The sequence below is a fragment of the Pistacia vera genome, unplaced genomic scaffold (assembly GCF_008641045.1).
Source record: "Pistacia vera cultivar Batoury unplaced genomic scaffold, PisVer_v2 Contig364, whole genome shotgun sequence".
In the NCBI taxonomy this organism is placed as follows: domain Eukaryota; kingdom Viridiplantae; phylum Streptophyta; class Magnoliopsida; order Sapindales; family Anacardiaceae; genus Pistacia; species Pistacia vera.
In genome coordinates, this window is record NW_022196184.1 from 623074 (window position 1) to 640571 (window position 17498).

The 17498-nt window shown below is 36.7% G+C and overlaps 1 non-coding gene across 1 annotated transcript; it reads left to right on the forward strand.

Moving 5' to 3' along the window:
- The first annotated feature begins 11570 nt into the window (after positions 1–11570).
- On the forward strand, positions 11571–11677 carry LOC116140181. The gene has a single exon (XR_004129571.1). It is a non-coding gene; the product is annotated as a small nucleolar RNA R71 (small nucleolar RNA).
- Positions 11678–17498: the final 5821 nt, after the last annotated feature.

Here is a 17498-nt window from a genome sequence, read left to right on the forward strand (position 1 = left end):
AAGCCAATTTTACAATAATTGATTGGCTCTAGGGCACCTACTCCAACACATCAACTTTATGGGTCCATTTCCTAACTCTTTTGGTTATACTTATATACTTGTCACCGTTGATTATGTTTCCAAGTGGATTGAGGCGATTGCCACAAAGACTAATGATAGTAACGTTTTACTCAGTTTTCTTAAAGAATTTATTTTTACCCATTATGGTACCCCTAGAACTATCATTAGTGATGGAGGGAGTCACTTTTGTAACAAGTCTTTTGTAGCGTTGTTGAAGAAGTACGACATTAAACATAAGGTGGCAACTCCATCTCATCCTCAGACTTCATGGTAAGTAGAAGTAAGTAACAAGCAAATCAAGGCCATTTTGGAGAGAACAGTTTGCATATCAAGGAAAGATTGGGTGGTGAAACTATTGATGTTCTCTAGGCATATCGAACAGCTTTCAAGACTCCACTCAGGATGAGTCCCTATAGGTTAGTCTTTGGGAAAGCATTCCATCTACCAATGGAATTAGAGCATAGGGCTTATTGGGTGATCAAAAGATTGAACCTTGACATGGACAAGGCTCGACAAGAAAGCAAATTGCAACTAAACGAGTTAGATGAGCTTAAGAATGAAGCGTATGAGAAAGCTAAGATCTACAAGGAAAAAACTAACTTGTACCATAACAAAGTAATACGACGAAAAGAATTCCAATCAGTTATGAAAGTGTTACTTTATGACTCATGGTTGCGTCATTTTCCCGGGAAGTTGAAATCAAAATGGATTGGGCCATTCGAAGTTTGCGAAGTGTTCCCTCATGGAGCGGTGTTTAAAGACGGGAAACTGATTCAAAGTTAATGGACACCTGCTGAAGGCTTACCGGGAATATTATGCTCTAAACAAGGAAGTGGAGTACTTCAATGATCCTGAATGACAACTGAGCATCCCGTCTAGCTCAAGACAATAAACAAGCACGTTTCAGGAGGCAACCCGAATGTTTCTTTTCCTTTGTTTGTTTCATTTTTATTTTATTGTTTTTGTTTATTTATTTATTTTTATTTCAATTTACTATTTTAATTACATTAGGAGTGTGTTATTTTGTGTATTTTATTTTATGTATTTGAATTTCCAAGAAATCTAACACTTAGTTTAATTTTTCCAAAAAATCCACTTCTTGCCTCTGCGCAATTTATTCAAGCCAAGGCATATTTGCGGCGCCATACCTAACGACAACACAAATGCGCAATTAGATCGTGGCTCAATTTTATGCGCCACAGCACAAATGCGGTGATTTTGAAATTTAAATCCGTAATATGTTAGGGCGCAAAACTTTTAGGTCGCGGTGCATTTATGCCATTATTCATTTCAACGCTGAAAATCCGAATCATGCCAAGCCACAAAACTTTGTGTCGTGCTGCAATTTGCAAATTATAAAAAGAACATATCAGGTTTTGTTTGTGCAGCAACGCAGTTCTTCATTTTCTCTCAAATCTCTTCGTCTCTTCTTCAATTTTTTTGCTACGAATTGTTGCTTGATTATCCCTCACACATCCTAAACACTTCCACACACTTGATTTTGCAAAGATTGCTCCATTTGAGTGCAAAAATTCCGCCCAAGAGAAGTTAGGGTTGAATTAGGGAAAGTTTGATTTTGGGCTACAATTCTCAATCCAAGGTTTGTCTTCACTGATTTGTGATTTTATTTGCAAATTTGATCCTGCATTGTTGAGTTGCGTATATTGATTGATTTTGGGTGCGAATTAAGTGGATTGAGATTGATTTTATATTGTGTTGTGATTAAAGAATTGGGTGTTGTGTGATTACCGTGTACTTGGGCATTGAGCGAGATTGTTGGTGGAGTTGTGTTGTTGTTTGATTTTTAGGAGTATCGGTATCCTGATCTTTTGTTATGGCATCAACTAAGAGGGGTAGAGATGTGGCTAGTTATAGTAAAGGTCATGAAAGTTCCTTATGGAACACCCATGACCCTAGATTTGTGAGTTCAGCTGCTGAGGATAGGTATAAGGATAATGCTATTAATGGTAGAGGATTCGTGGATGAGCGAGGCTTTGATTTTAAGAGTCCTTATGAGGGAGTTACTAATATCATTAGTGATTTGAGTTAGGAAGAATTTACAGCCCAATCGAACGCAGCTGTTGAGCCTCTCGTTATGGAATTTTATGCTAATGCCATCGAGCATAGAAATGGAAGAATTAGGATTAGAGGGAAGGAGGTGAGATTTGATGTTGAGATGATTAATCAAATTTATGGGTTACCGACTATTTCTGAAGAGGGTGATGATTTCTCCAAATTCCTCAAGGACCCAAACTATGATGAGGTACTACAGTGTTTGACAGCGGGTCAGGGGGAGTGGATTCTTGGTTGGAACAACAAAAGAAAGGGTTTCAATGCGACTTCACCACATTCACTCACAAGGTGTGGGAGTATTTTGTATATGCCAAGATTTATCCTCTAGGGCACCTGAGCATAGTGGCCACTGAGAATGCTCTCGTGATGTATGCCATATCTTAGCGGATGCAGATCAACATAGGGCAGATTATCCATTTTTGGATTTTGTATGCGGCCAGATCCTCTAAATCATATATGTTTCCTATCCTTATCATTGCCTTATATGAATCTGTAGGAGCTTTTATTGGGGACAATGAAGTGAAACCACTTCCACCGTTGACACTAAAGTACCTCTAGAAGATTACCAATGGGGGTAAGGGAGTTGCAGCCTAAGCCCAACTGCGCAGACAGAGAGCCCCACACCCATCAACATCTTCTGCCCAACTGCGCAGACAGAGAGCCCCACACAACATCTTCTACCCAATCTGCACATGGTTAGATAGCTGATTTGAGAGCAGAAATGAGAGAGTGGCAGACATGGGTCACAGGTCAGGTGACGTATTAGGCTGAGTGCTTACAGACTATACAACAGATTCAGTAGTTTCAGTTATCTTAGTTAGGAGTGGATCCAGGACCGTTTGTGTTTCTTGTCTACCCAGGGGGTTATCAGCCGAGGGCACCTGTTGGTGGTGTTGTAGGGGGTGTGATGCGTTGTTACTACAACATGCAAATATAGCAAGTGCACTAGTCGCACAAAGTAATAAAGTGATAAGTGAGTATCGTTCCCACAAGGATTAATTGCTAAGCACTGATTTTCCTATTTGTTCTCAAGTTGGAGAAACTGAAAGTGTTTGGATTTATGGGAGAATCTAAAACTAAACTAAAAGCAAAATCTACTATGCAATTAAAAGACTAATTACTGAAAGCAAGATTAAAGCAAGAGTAATATCAAGTAAAGCAAACAGTTAGGGTTTTGACTTTATTAGGATCCTATGGATTAATTCTACAAATTATGCTACTTTTACCCTCACATGCACGGATTGTAAATCGAATTCCCTAAGTTGTAAAACATACCTTCTTAGGCTATGAGTTCCTACTTTTCCCTATTAATCTTCCGCAACCAACAAATTGAAGATTAACAAATCCAAGTTCATTAAGCTAATGGAATCCTAGATTGATTTCATTGTTTCTCAAATCTATCTCTAACATTCAAAATAACAATGGTGATTATCCAAGAAGTTCAACATAATTCATTTCTCAATCTCATCATGTTCAACAAGTAAAATCAATAAAAATCAAAATAATCACACAATCTATGCAATAGAATATAAAAGCAACAATAATCAATTGATTAATCCATAGAAATCCGAATTACATCAAAACCCTAACCCAAAATGGGTTAGTTCATAACTAAATTAACACAAATAGCAAGAAAAATAGTAAACACAGCAGTCAACATATTGAAATAAAGAGAAAAGAGTAAAGATCTCCCCTAGTTGAAGAATCCACAAGATTAAAGCTCAAATCTTCTCCCCAAATGTAAAAGCTACTCTAAACCGAACGAAAACCAAACGAACCTCCACCAAAATGGCAAGGTTTTTCTTATATAGTTCGCCCTAAAACCTAAAACTTTTCCTAAAATAAAACTGTGTATTTTGGAGAAAACAAAATTCCGCAGAGAACTAAAGTGAATCTCGTGCCTATCTTCTTTTGCCGCGGCGAAGAATAAACTTCGCCGCAGCGAACCTTCCTGGAAAATTTTGAATTTACAAAATTGCCCTACGCTTGCTTCCTTGCTTGAATCTTCGATCTTCGATGCTTTCCCATGGGAACAAACTTCATAGTGCTTCAACTCTGCTTCAGAACTTTCCCAAATTCTGAGATTCGCTTGCTTTTAGGTCTAGAAACTCCAATCCGCTCATTATTCACTCAAAATACACGTTTTGGCCTGAAATAGAAAATATGTGAAATTAAGTAGCAATTCAGGCATAAACGAACTGAGAAGTATCCAAAATCCGGTTAAAAAGTCTAAATAAAATAGTATAATCCTCGGATTATCAAATACCCCCAAACTAAAGACATGCTCGTCCCTGAGCATCAATTACAACACACGACTACAAGAACAACGACTAACAAACAAAAACACAAAAACAACAAAACTGAAAATGAAATAAGAAACATTAGACTCAAACTCAACACAACGAACTGCCTAGAATTTATACAAATCTCAAAGATTGTTGAAAAATTATTACTAAAAAATGTTCAACACTCCAAAAAGTTATAAGTTGCATTGACTATCTTTCTCTATTGGTCTCCCGAGTAGGTGATCCCCACTTCAGTCCACATTCCAACTTCCCAGATTATTCTATGCAGAAATGCAAAGTTTATCAAATGGCAGTAGACTCCATAAGCCTAAGTATCGAACTACTCTCCACTAATGAGGACTAGACATCACTAAAGATCAAAAGGTCTTTACAAGCTTGTAACGTTAGGCTCGGTTAGTGGGCTCAAAGAAAAGGAAAGGATAAACTAAGCAAGAGAACTCGGTTTCCTTTAAGCAAACACTTAGACTTACATCAACTTCCACTTTCTTTCTCAACCACCACTCAAGATGTCAACCATTTTGTAACCTTCAAACATGTGCACTTCTTATTTTTGCTTTTGAATTGCAATTCTCGAATTCTCTAAATTATTATTATTTTTTAAAATAGTCTTATCGAGGTTAATTACCCCTCTTATCCTTCTTGCCCTTCTCACAGTCCCTAAACTAATCTTTTAGTTCGTAAGCATCTCACACAACTCTCCACGCTCTTTATGTTTGCATTAGGTTTAGAGTTCTCTTAAAGGTTGCAGACATGTTTAGGGTGAAAGGTTTGGGTATTATTGATTGCACAAGAAAAATATGACAATGATGATTTCATAAGGCTCAAATGGGTAACTAAGGATAAAATTTATGGTCGGCTGGAAAGGTCGTTATGAAAAACTGCCTAAATCACTTCCTTAATAATGCCTATTCCTAGAATTTTGCCTCAAGCATTTCTCAACTAGGTTCTAGAGTCCACCAACATTATCAAGACTTCACCTAACTGTATAAAATGAATCTAAGCATGCCAAAATAATGAAAATGGTGGTTGAACCACTCAACAAACCTCAAGCTAAATTCAGTCAACCAACATAAACTTGAAGCAATGCTTAACATTTTTCAACAATAAAATCCCAACAATCCTATTCTCATCATAGACTTATGTAATTCATCATTGGCATAACACAACAAAACATGAAAACAACTAAACATAAATCAAAATTTGTTCAAATTTTTCCTACCCCCAATGTCACATTATGCACAATTTAAGAATAGAAAAACAGAATTTACAAAGGCACGAGATAGTTCCCTGATTAATCCGTGAAGTCGGAGTTTTGCTCAACAGCATGCACACCCGTTCCTTGGCTTTCTCATCACCATAATCTATAAAACAATTGAAATTCTGTGGTGTCCACTATGTTAGAAAATTTCATTGACTAATATGAAAATATTACAATCCTAATCTCACCCTTACGACTACTAAGAAGTTCAAACAAAATTAAACAATCCAAACAAAAAGAAAAATTAGGTTCAATGTACAAAATAAAAGACAATACAACTAAAAATAAACTACAAAACAGGTGCTCAGGTTTCATTCTTCAGCCTCCTCCTCTTCTTCGGTGTCTTCACCTTCTTCGGAGCCCATCCATTCCTCATAATCCCAGTCTTCCCATTGGAAGCTCGAAGTATCAATGTCGAGCTTGGTGCAGTAGCTGTGGTGCATACTGTACATCATCTGGGTCTACTCTACCAGCTAATCTTGACGTCGTTCCATCAGTTTCATCTTATCCAACATCTGCTGTAGCAACTCCTTTACTGTGGATGTTGAATTGGATGATGTGGCAGCTTTTGTGGTTCTTTGTCTTTTTGTTTTGAAGCTATGTTCTTCTCTAGGAGTACGCCCAAGTAGCTTCTAATAGTAGGCGGTGTCAAGAACTAGGGCAGGATGGATAAGTGGTTCATCATCCGTCATCTCAACTCCTGCTCGAGTGCACAGCTCCGTGATGAGATGTGGGAAGGGGAAGCTCCCTCACCCTGGTTGGACTGATTATGTATACTCGTCATGATAATATTCCCCACATCCATTCTCTTTCCAGTGGCAATGGAATAAAGCAATATCGCCTTATCAAAAGTTACTGAACTATAATGTGTCTCCGAAATCATCCTCGCACACACAAAGTACTATCATAACCTAGCTATTGGTATCAGATTAGTTCCCTTGATGCTCTTCTTTCCCTTCTTCAAAACCTCCCAAGGGGTATCCGATTTTGCTATTACCTGAAGTATCTCATCCTCCTTAAATTTTTTCTTCTTAAATTCCAGATACTCATCACGGTCAATCGAAGGCAGGTTGTAAAAATCGTTGATGACCTTTGCATCAATTAGCACATCAATACCCCTCACAAACACATGTCTATGATCACAGTCAGGGAGGTTGGCATTAAACTCTCTCACTATCGGCTCTACGGACGCATGTTCGGGTTCACTCATAAATGAATCCCACTTTCTTCCTTGACTCCACTCTTCAGCATAGACAGTGGTCAAACCCTGCTTGGCAATAAACCCTTTATCCTTCCTTTTGATTGCTCATTCATATCGTTGCCCAGCATTGTCACTAACAAATCTATTGTCTACTTTTTTTCCTTTTCCTTTTGGTGTGTTGTCGTAGGCAACCAAAATTAAAACCTAAAAACACATGTAGTAGTGTGAGTAAGGATTATTCCCACGAAGAGTGTCTAGCCGAGTTTTATGTTACATGAACAAGGCTGGGGGGTTTGAGTAAAATGGAAACAATTTCAGGAAAAACAATTCAAATTAAATTATCGAAATCAATCAAAATAACAAACCTTGGTCTAAGTCAACATCCACCATCGAAATTTTACAACTGATCATCGATGCAAGTATATATCAATTATTTCTTTGAGTATTCACCGTTGGAACTATTTTCCTATCTCTCCTTAGTTGTAGTTAATTAGGAAACAAGCGATCTAATTAATCTTACTACTAAATAACCCTAGACAAGCGCTAAAGGTTTAATCTAGTAGCAGCCTTAAGGGCTAGAGAAATCGATGAAGCTGAACAACACAAGCACAAGCGGTTGTATTTAATTTAGTTGAATGTTCTTCTTAAGATTTAATAATTTCTGACACAGCAAATTCTTAAACCTTAATTACTCACAAGTTAGAGGGATCAAACAATTACATATTTGATATCTAACTTAGCAGTAGATTACAACAAATAATAAACTAGTAGGCCTCCTAGTAATTAAATGAAAAAATCATGAAAATAGGCATAGAAGAACATCCAATACTCAAAAAATATATTGAACACTAAAAAAAATAGATTAGATCTCACAATTTTATTGATTCCGAGGCCTCCGTTTCCTTCGACCAAGTTATAAAAGTTTTAGCCGCTCATGGCCATAATCAAAACTCAAAAGAGAAATTGTAGAAGAGAAGAAGGAGAAGCGTGTGTAATACCCTCTAATCTGATCTCTCTCCCCCTTTTAAAAATATCCAATTCAAATCTTTCAATTCTACTCAATCTCCTAAAAATATTCTAATATCCTAAAATATTATTTATCCTAATCTGATTAATTGAAAATAAAATAAAGTCCTAATATAAAATAAGAAAGTGGTGTTTCCAGCTGTAACTTGCGTGCAATAGGTCTTCAAAACTTCCAATAATAAACTGCCTAATTGACTTGCATGACAAGGCGGAAAGTTCCAGAATGTTAATAGTGTAGGTGTGTCAACTTCAAGCCCAATTACAACCTTGATGCAGCAAGTATCTCTCCAAACTCAAAACAGGAAAGTTGTAGTTCACTTTCTTAGGGTTCCATACCATTTTGAATCATCTCAATCTGAGCTCGGATGAGAGAGTTATGCCTAGATTATGAAGCAATGTCGAAACTATCTGAATTCACCTAATTAGTTTCGTTTCGCATTTAACGCCTCCAGTTGCATCCTAAATCAAAATAGAATAATAATGAGTACATTTAGGCAACAAATAAGTATAAAAGACTAGACATTAAGGGGGGTAAATATGTCATTTTGCATTCTCATCACCTTTACCCTTGGACGGTACTTTGAGCGGCATTTTTGGTTCGACTCTAATGTACCCCCAAACTAATCTGTTAACCAGACAATTCAACTCTAAATACCCTTGCTACCGATCACAATCAATCCTACAAATACACCAAAGTTTTGAAATTTTTCACCTAGACCCCAAAAATCACTCTTTTTCCAAATTCAACAAAACACTTCCAATTCGAACACCCAAACTCCTCAACACCACACAAATCAAGATCTACACTTCTTTAATCAAAATCAAATCACAAACTTCACTAACAATCACAACTCAATGCAATCTATCAAAATCTCAAATTCAATCACTTTAATAATCGAAATTGATCAATTCAAAGGTTGAAGAACTCGAAATCTTACCAATCCCAAGATGTATGCACCACCAAGTTCACCAAATTTGGCCCAGATTGCAAGATCCCCAAATTTTTTTTTTTTAAACCAAGGGTTTCCAAGATTTCTTCAATTTTTTCATTGAAATCTTTGTTAAAATGAGTTGGTTTAGTATTTGTGAGGGTTAAGGGGTGAGGTATTGAGGTGGAAATTCACGGGAGAAGCTTTGGATTGAAGGTTGAAGTGTTGGGTCTCAGATGCGTTTTGAACTTTTTCGCCAAAATGAAGAGTCGCGATGACTTATTTATATAAAGTAGTTTTCGCGGTGGCGAAGTTCTTCGTTCAAAGAAAAAATTCAAACCTAGTCGTTTCTTTGCCGCGGCAAAAATTTCCTACAGCACCGCGGTGAAATTCCCTTAGTTCAATTTCGCTTTACCCCTTCTGCCGTGGCGAAGAAAATTGTTTCACCGCGATGAAAAATTCCAGAGAGCACGTTGCCTCGGCAAGGAACAATCTTCGCTACAGCGAAATCTGGGACTTTTTGAATTCCTCTTCTTGAAAAAAAATGTATTTCGTCGCAGCGAAAACTGGAAAATTTTCCTTTTTCCGCCTTAATATGATAATTCACCTGAAACACCCAAAAACACACGAAATCAAAAATCATTCTAAATCATGAGACAACTAAACAAATTCAAAACAACAAAGAAATGAAAACAAATGAAAACACTTGGGTTGCCTCCCAAGAAGCGCTTGTTTATGGTCGGAAGCTCGACTTTCTCCCGTCCTCATGTCAATCCGGGCCATCCAGATGCATCATCTCCCGAACATTTTCCTTGCACTGAAGCTTCACTTGCCGATGATGATTTTTTTTTAACTAGGAAATCTGTCTCTTGAAAAGATATGTGCTCGATCTTAACCCATCTTGGAATGTAGTGTAACCTTCTGAGTTATGGTCCTCATCCTCGAATTGATTTGACTTAACCATGCATCCCTTGATTTTCGGATTAGAATTGTCAAGTTGGGGAGTTTCCATTATTAACTGATCCACCGAGTCAATTTTTAAACATGACTCTCACTTCGGTGGACTTTTCATCAACTCAAGGACATTAAATGTCACTTCTTCATCTTGCATTTTCATGATCAACTTCTTTTCTTGTACGTCGATTAAGGCTCTTCCAGTAGCCAAAAATGGTCGTCCTAGGATAATGAGGATCTCCTTGTCTTCTTCCATATCCAACACAAAGAAGTCTGCCGGAAAAATAAACTTGTCCACCTTAACCAACACATCTTCAACAATGCCTCTCAGATGCTTGATGGATCTATCTGCAAGCTGCAAGCACACTGTTGTCGATTTTACTTCACCAATTCCTAGTTTCCTGAAAACAGAAAAAGGCATAAGATTTATACTTGCACCCAAATCACACAAAACTCTATTAAAAGTAATATTTCCTATTACACAAGGGATAGTAAAACTCCCTGAATCCTTGAGTTTCAGGGGCAGCTTTTTCTGTAGAATGGCGCTACACTCCTCCGTAAGCATCACGGTTTCCGCTTTATCCAACTTCCTTTTATTCGACATAATGTCCTTGAGAAATTCCACGTAACTCGGCATCTGTTGCAAGGCATCTGCGAAAGGAATGTTAATATGCAGTTTCTTAAATACCTCAAGAAATTTAATGAACTGCTTATCCTGATTTTCTTTTCTCAGCCTCTGAGGAAAAGGCACAGGAAGAGTGTGATGTGCCAACTCTAGTGGTATCTTGGGGAATGGCAATTTCTCTTTCTTTTGTCTTTGCCTCTCCTCCCGCTTTTGTTCATCTTCCCTAGAACGAGTTGGTTTCTCTTCAACAATTATTTCTTCATCAACTTCCTCATCGGAATCTTCCTTTTCTTTTGATGGGCTTCCTTATTTCCCTGATTGTTCCACCTCTTCCAAGACTGTCCCACTCCGTAATGTTATTGCATTTGCTTGTTCACGTGGGTTTGTCACTGTGTTACTTGGTAGGGAACCCTATGGTCTCTCTTTGAGTTTATCGGCCAATTGACCCACCTGTACCTCCAAGTTTCGAATGGACGCCCCTTGGTTTCTGAAATTTGTCCTTGTCTCATTCATGAAACTTGTGGTCTCTTGCATAAACTTTCCAAACATATCTTCCAGTTTTGTCAATCTTTGCTCTCCTAGTTGATTGTTCATCCCTGTTTGGTTATTTGGCATCGTTTTTTGGTTCCATTGATTGTTCTGCTGATTCTGTTGATTCTAATTGCCCCAAGACAGGTTCGGATGATTCCTCCACCCAGGATTATATGTGTTGGAGTACAGATTGTTCGATTGCCTCTGATTTCCTGCCAAGTAGTTAACCTGTTCTGATGATGAAGACGCTGAAGCAAACATGTTCCCCACTTGGCATTCACTGCTCACATGACCACCTACACAAAATTCACAAGTTAGCTGAGGAGCTTGAATAGAATTTACCTACATACTTCCCAACTGTTTCTGAAGTGCTGTAAGTTGGGCTGAAATAGTCATGTATGCATCAACTTCATGAAGACCCATAGATTTCTTCGACTGTATCCTCTCATTCGGTCTTTGATAGTTGTTACTTGCCAAAACCTCAAGCAACTCATGAGCTTCTTCTGGTGTCTTATTTTGCAATGCTTCTCCTGATGCTGCATCCACCATGGTTTGCACATTAACCATCAATCCATTGCAAAACGTTTGGACTTGCATCCAAACTGGCAACCCATAGTGTGGACACCTCCTTAGTAGTTCCTTGTATCTTTCCCAAGCCTCATATAATGATTCAAACTCTTCTTGGAGAAACGATGTGATATCATTTCTAATCTTTGCAGATTTTGCTAGAGGAAAGAATTTGGTCAGGAACTTCTATGCTAATTCATTCCATGTAGTGATCGTCCCTGGTGGTAATGCCATTAACCACCCCTTTGCTTTGTCCCTCAGTGAGAAAGGGAACAGTCTCAATCTGATGGCGTCATTTGACACTCCGTTTGACTTGAAAGTATCACAAATCTTCAAAAAATTTCCAATGTGTAGATTTGGATCTTTCTTCAAATCATACTTGAACTGTACTGACTGTTGGATCATCTGGATGATTGTCAGCTTTATTTCGAAAGTGTTGGCTTGTACAGCTGGTCTAGTAATACTTGACCCACTGCCACCCACCGTGGGAACTGAGAATTCCCTTAGTGTTCTATTTTCTGCCATCTCAACAGCTATGGCCTCTCGTTCTCTTCTCTCTTTGTTAAGTCTTCTTGCAGTTCTTTCAATCTCAGGATCTACAGGAACCACTGGCTGACGTCATGCTCTTCGCATAAACTACACAGAACGAGAGAAAACGTGAGATCACTTGCTAACAGAAAGAACCAAAAAAATTAATTAAAACAAAAATAAAACTCCAATCTAGCTAACTCAAGAAAATTCAATGTTAACACAAAAATCAATCCCCAGCAATGGTGCCAAAAACTTGATGCGTTGTTACTACAACATGCAAATATAGCAAGTGCACTAGTCACACAAAGTAATAAAGTGATGAGTGAGTATTGTTCCCACGAGGATTAATTGCTAAGCACTGATTTTCCTATTTGTTCTCAAGTTGGAGAAATCGAAAGTGTTTCGATTTATGGGAGAATCTAAAACTAAACTAAAAGCAAAATCTACTATGCAATTAAAAGACTAATTACTGAAAGCAAGATTAAAGCAAGAGTAATATCAAGTAAAGCAAACAGTTAGGGTTTTGACTTTATTAGGATCCTATGGATTAATTCTACAAATTATGCTACTTTTACACTCACATGCACGGATTGTAAATCGAATTCCCTAAGTTGTAAAACATACCTTCTAAAGCTATGAATTCCTACTTTTCCCTATTAATCTTCCTCACCCAACAAATTGAAGATTAACAAATCCAAGTTCATTATGCTAATGGAATCCTAGATTGATTTCATTGTTTCTCAAATCTATCTCTAGCATTCAAAATAACAATGGTGATTATCCAAGAAGTTCAACATAATTCATTTCTCAATCTCATCATGTTCAACAATTAAAATCAATAAAAATCAAAATAATCACACAATCTATGCAATAGAATATAAAAGCAACAATAATCAATTGATTAATCCATAGAAATCCGAATTACATCAAAACCCTAACCCAAAATGGGTTAGTTCATAACTAAATTAACACAAATAGCAAGAAAAATAGTAAACACAGCAGTCAAAATATTGAAATAAAGAGAAAAGAGTAGAGATCTCCCCTAGTTGAAGAATCCACAAGATTAAAGCTCAAATCTTCTCCCCAAATGTAAAAGTTACTCTAAACCAAACGAAAACCAGACGAACCTCCACCAAAATGGCAAGGTTTTTCTTATATAGTTCGCCCTAAAACCTAAAACTTTTCCTAAAATAAAACTATGTATTTTGGAGAAAACAAAATTCCGCAGAGAACTAAAGTGAATCTCGTGCCTAGCTTCTTTCACCACGGCAAAGAATAAACTTCGCCGCGACGAACCTTCCTAGAAAATTATAAATTTACAAAATTGCCCTACGCTTGCTTCCTTGCTTGAATCTTCGATCTTCGATGCTTTCCCATGGGAACAAACTTCATAGTGCTTCAACTCTGCTCCAGAACTTTCCCAAATTCTGAGATTCGCTTGCTTCTAGGTCCATAAACTCCAATCCGCTCATTATTCACTCAAAATACAAGTTTTGGCCTGAAATAGAAAATATGTGAAATTAAGTAGCAATTTAGGCATAAACGAACTAAGAAGTATCCAAAATCCGGTTAAAAAGTCTAAATAAAATAGCATAATCCTCGGATTATCAGGGTGATGGGGGTGATGTTGACATGGATGGCGATGATATGGATGATGATGATGGTGGTGGTGGTGGCCAACAGTGAGAGACTGGATGGATTTACCTGTGGATTTTATGTTTTTCATTTTATTTTATGTACTTTCGCTTTTAGTTTATTTGTGTGTGATTTTGCTTTTCAGTTGTATAACTTTAGTTACTGTATTATTGATTCGATGTTCTTTTCATTTCAGTTTTATTTTTATTTCCATAAACATTATGCGGATTAACCAACAACATGGATTCTATCCAGAATCCTTTTCTTTTGTTTTGGTGGATTTCATGTTGATTATAGGATATGTATTCAATGGAGTTATTTCTAGACTTTAAGATCTATTATTCAAGGGGGGTAACTCGTTTCTTTCCTTTTACCTCTAAGTTGTTTTGTGTAAGGAATCTATCTACCAAATGCAACGGAAAAATAAAAGTTAATGGATAGATCAATTGCCATTTTTGCCAAGATCCGAGTATCGATTATATTGTTTACATGTTAAAACAAAATTTTGTACAAAATAAAATTAATCCATTCAATATAGAATTGCACAAACGTTGATCCACACGAAGATAATCTGAAGAACCAAGGCCCGATTTGCTAGAATGACGCAATGGCTTCAAGAATCAAAGATTTTCAAAGAATCAAGAAGAGAAAAATATTTCTCTTCAATCCATGAACAGGACGTGAGAAGGGTAGGTGGCTAGGGTTTTTAATATTGAATAAAAGTGATATATTTTTTAATTTAAGTTGCACTTATATAGTGCAACAATTAAAACCCTATTCGAATAAGGAATAGCCATGAGCTCCAACCCTAATCCACCCTTGCAACCAAACACCCTTTCATTGGTAATTAAATTTTAATTAATTATTATTATAATTAAAATCAATTAATATATATAAAAATATATTAACATTTAATTAATAATAATAATCCATTTAAATATACGCTCACATATATTTAAATATAATCTCACTAATTTTAATTTTAATTTTAATATTAAAATTAAATACAAGCAACAACCTCAGCAAATTTAATTGCACTGTGAGATTACTAAAATATCTTTTCATCCTAAAACACGAAAATACCCCTTTCACAAACTGATTCTTAAATTATCTTCTAAGTGTGTGACCCGTATGTTCCTAATCATATCGACAGTGAGTAGTATCACGATTAACACCAATTAATCATCTCACTACATAGACCAAGATTGGCTCCTAGCAAGGCATCATAGCCACCCGATAGATTCAAATTCAGTGAAATAGCTACCTATCAATGATATGGTTACTATTCAATCAAATACTTTCATCATACGTTATCTCATTGAGACTGAGGTACAGAAATAATGTCAACCTCAGTTATTCTCGATATCTTTGTATTCAGCTACTAGACCAATGACCGGATAAATAAATTGAATTGAGCAACAACTCAATCCCACTGTGGCCACAGATTTGGTGTCATTGTCATTTATTGAAATGCGTAGTGAGATAACTTCTCTCGTACCTGGGCGTGATGAATCATTTGTCCATCCACCATAGTCTTGATATACTCCTCAATGTAGCCAATCACTACCATATTGATAGCTTTGAATAGAACTATGCTAGGCTAGTGTCAAACTACACCAATCGATGCACAAGGTGGTCCGGTGATCTCAAGTCTAAGGACACATGCACCACCATTTGTTAAAGGATTTATTCCATAGACACTGGGGTTACCATCTATATGGAATCCTCTAGTGGCTCAGTCTAGTAAACTTGCCTATGGCAAGCACCTATGTGTTGCACCAAGTTGTCGGAAAACAACCTTGACAAGTGAGATCAGTCACTGCCTTTTGACAAGGTCGTTCACTACTATGATAACCTTACCATATTATTTATGTCCTTGGTCAAAATAATACTAGGGCTACGGACATTTCTAGAATGGCCACCATATGTGATCATAGGGTTCTCACTATCAAGATTTGAAACACTTGATACCCTCGTCATGATTCTAACATCCTAAGGACATATACCAATACATATCAATATGATTTACATGATATAGCAGAAAATGTCTTTTATTGATTAATAAACATTATTACAAAGAGTCAATTCCACAATAATTGATTGGCTCTAGGGCACCTACTCTAACAATCTCCCACTTGCACTATAACCAATAATTCATGTATTTAATACCAAATGACCTTAAGTGCTTTTCATGCTTCTGCTGCAATAGAGGCTTCGTCAGTGGATCGATGAGGTTGTCATCAGTATGCACTTTACTAATCTATACATCTTTCCTCTCAATCATTTCTCTGATGAGATGAAATCATCTGAGTATGTGTCTAGACTTCTAGTGAGACCGTGGCTCCTTTGCTTAAGCTATTGCTCCATTGTTGTCGCAATAGACATCTATTGGATCAACAATCATGGAGAACATACCAAGTTCGATGATGAACTTCTTAATCTAGACTGCCTTCTTGGCTGCATCAAATAATGCAATATATTTAGCCTCCATTGTAGAGTTTGCTATAGTGTTTTGCTTTGAGCTCTTCTAGCTCACTACACCCCCATTTAGACAAAATACAAACCCGAATGGATCCAATTGTTGATGAATACGAGATCCTCTTCATTTTATCTCTCTCATCGTGTGTTTTAGGACATATATCCTTAGAGAGATAAACACCCTGTGATATCGGAAGAAATCCCTTCTTAGATTCTTCCATACTGAATCTTTTTAGTACTTTGTCTATGCATGTACTCTGACTTAGGCCAAGCAACCTATGTGGTCTATCTAGATAGATCTTTATTCCGAAGATGTAGGGTGCTTCCTAAGTCTTTCATGGAGAAGCACTTGGATAACCAAGTCTTTACCGATTACAAGTTCGGTATATCATTCTTGATCAGAAGTATGTCATCGACATACAACACCAAGAATGTCATTACGCTCCCACTTACTTTCTTGTAAACACAGAGCTCATCTTCATTTTTTATAAAACCGAATTCTTTTATGGCTTCATCAAAACGAATGTTCCAACTCCTTGAAGCTTGCTTGAGTTCATAAATAGACCTCTACTACTTACATACCTTATTAGCTTGTTCATTAAGAACAAAACCATCGAGTTGTGTCATATACACATCCTCTTCAAGGCTTCTGTTCAAGAAAGATGTTTTGACATCCATTTGCCAAATTTCATAGTCATGATATGCAACAATCGCAAGCATAATCCGGATGGACTTAATCATGGCAACCGACAAATGTTAGTAAATCAATAAGTAGAGGCAGCGAAAAAACAAAAATATTGCCCATCGATTACTCTGATTTCGCCAAGATCAGGGTCTGATATATATATATAGATATATATATATATATATATATATATATATTATATATTATATAATAATATATTATATATATATATATATATAATATATATATATAATATTATAATAATTATATATAATATATATAACATGCTTAAATTGAAATAATAAAGATCCATGCAAGGATTAGATTATACCAGCGTTTGGAGGCTCCATCAATACCTTTGAACGCAATTTCGCTACCAATTCGAGAATAGAATCGAATTCACGTCGTCCACACGAAGACAGTACATCAAAGACCAAGAATTGATTTTGCTAGAATCAATTCTTGGCTTTAAGGAATCAAGTATTTGGAAGGATAAAGTGAAGAGAAGAAGAGAGAAAAATTTCTCTCAAAAACACTCACCCACGGCTCAAATGAGACTTAGGTAAATAACACCTAATTTTGCATCATTTATATAATTAGGCAAATTTCCATTCCACCCCCAAAGTTTAGCAATAACCC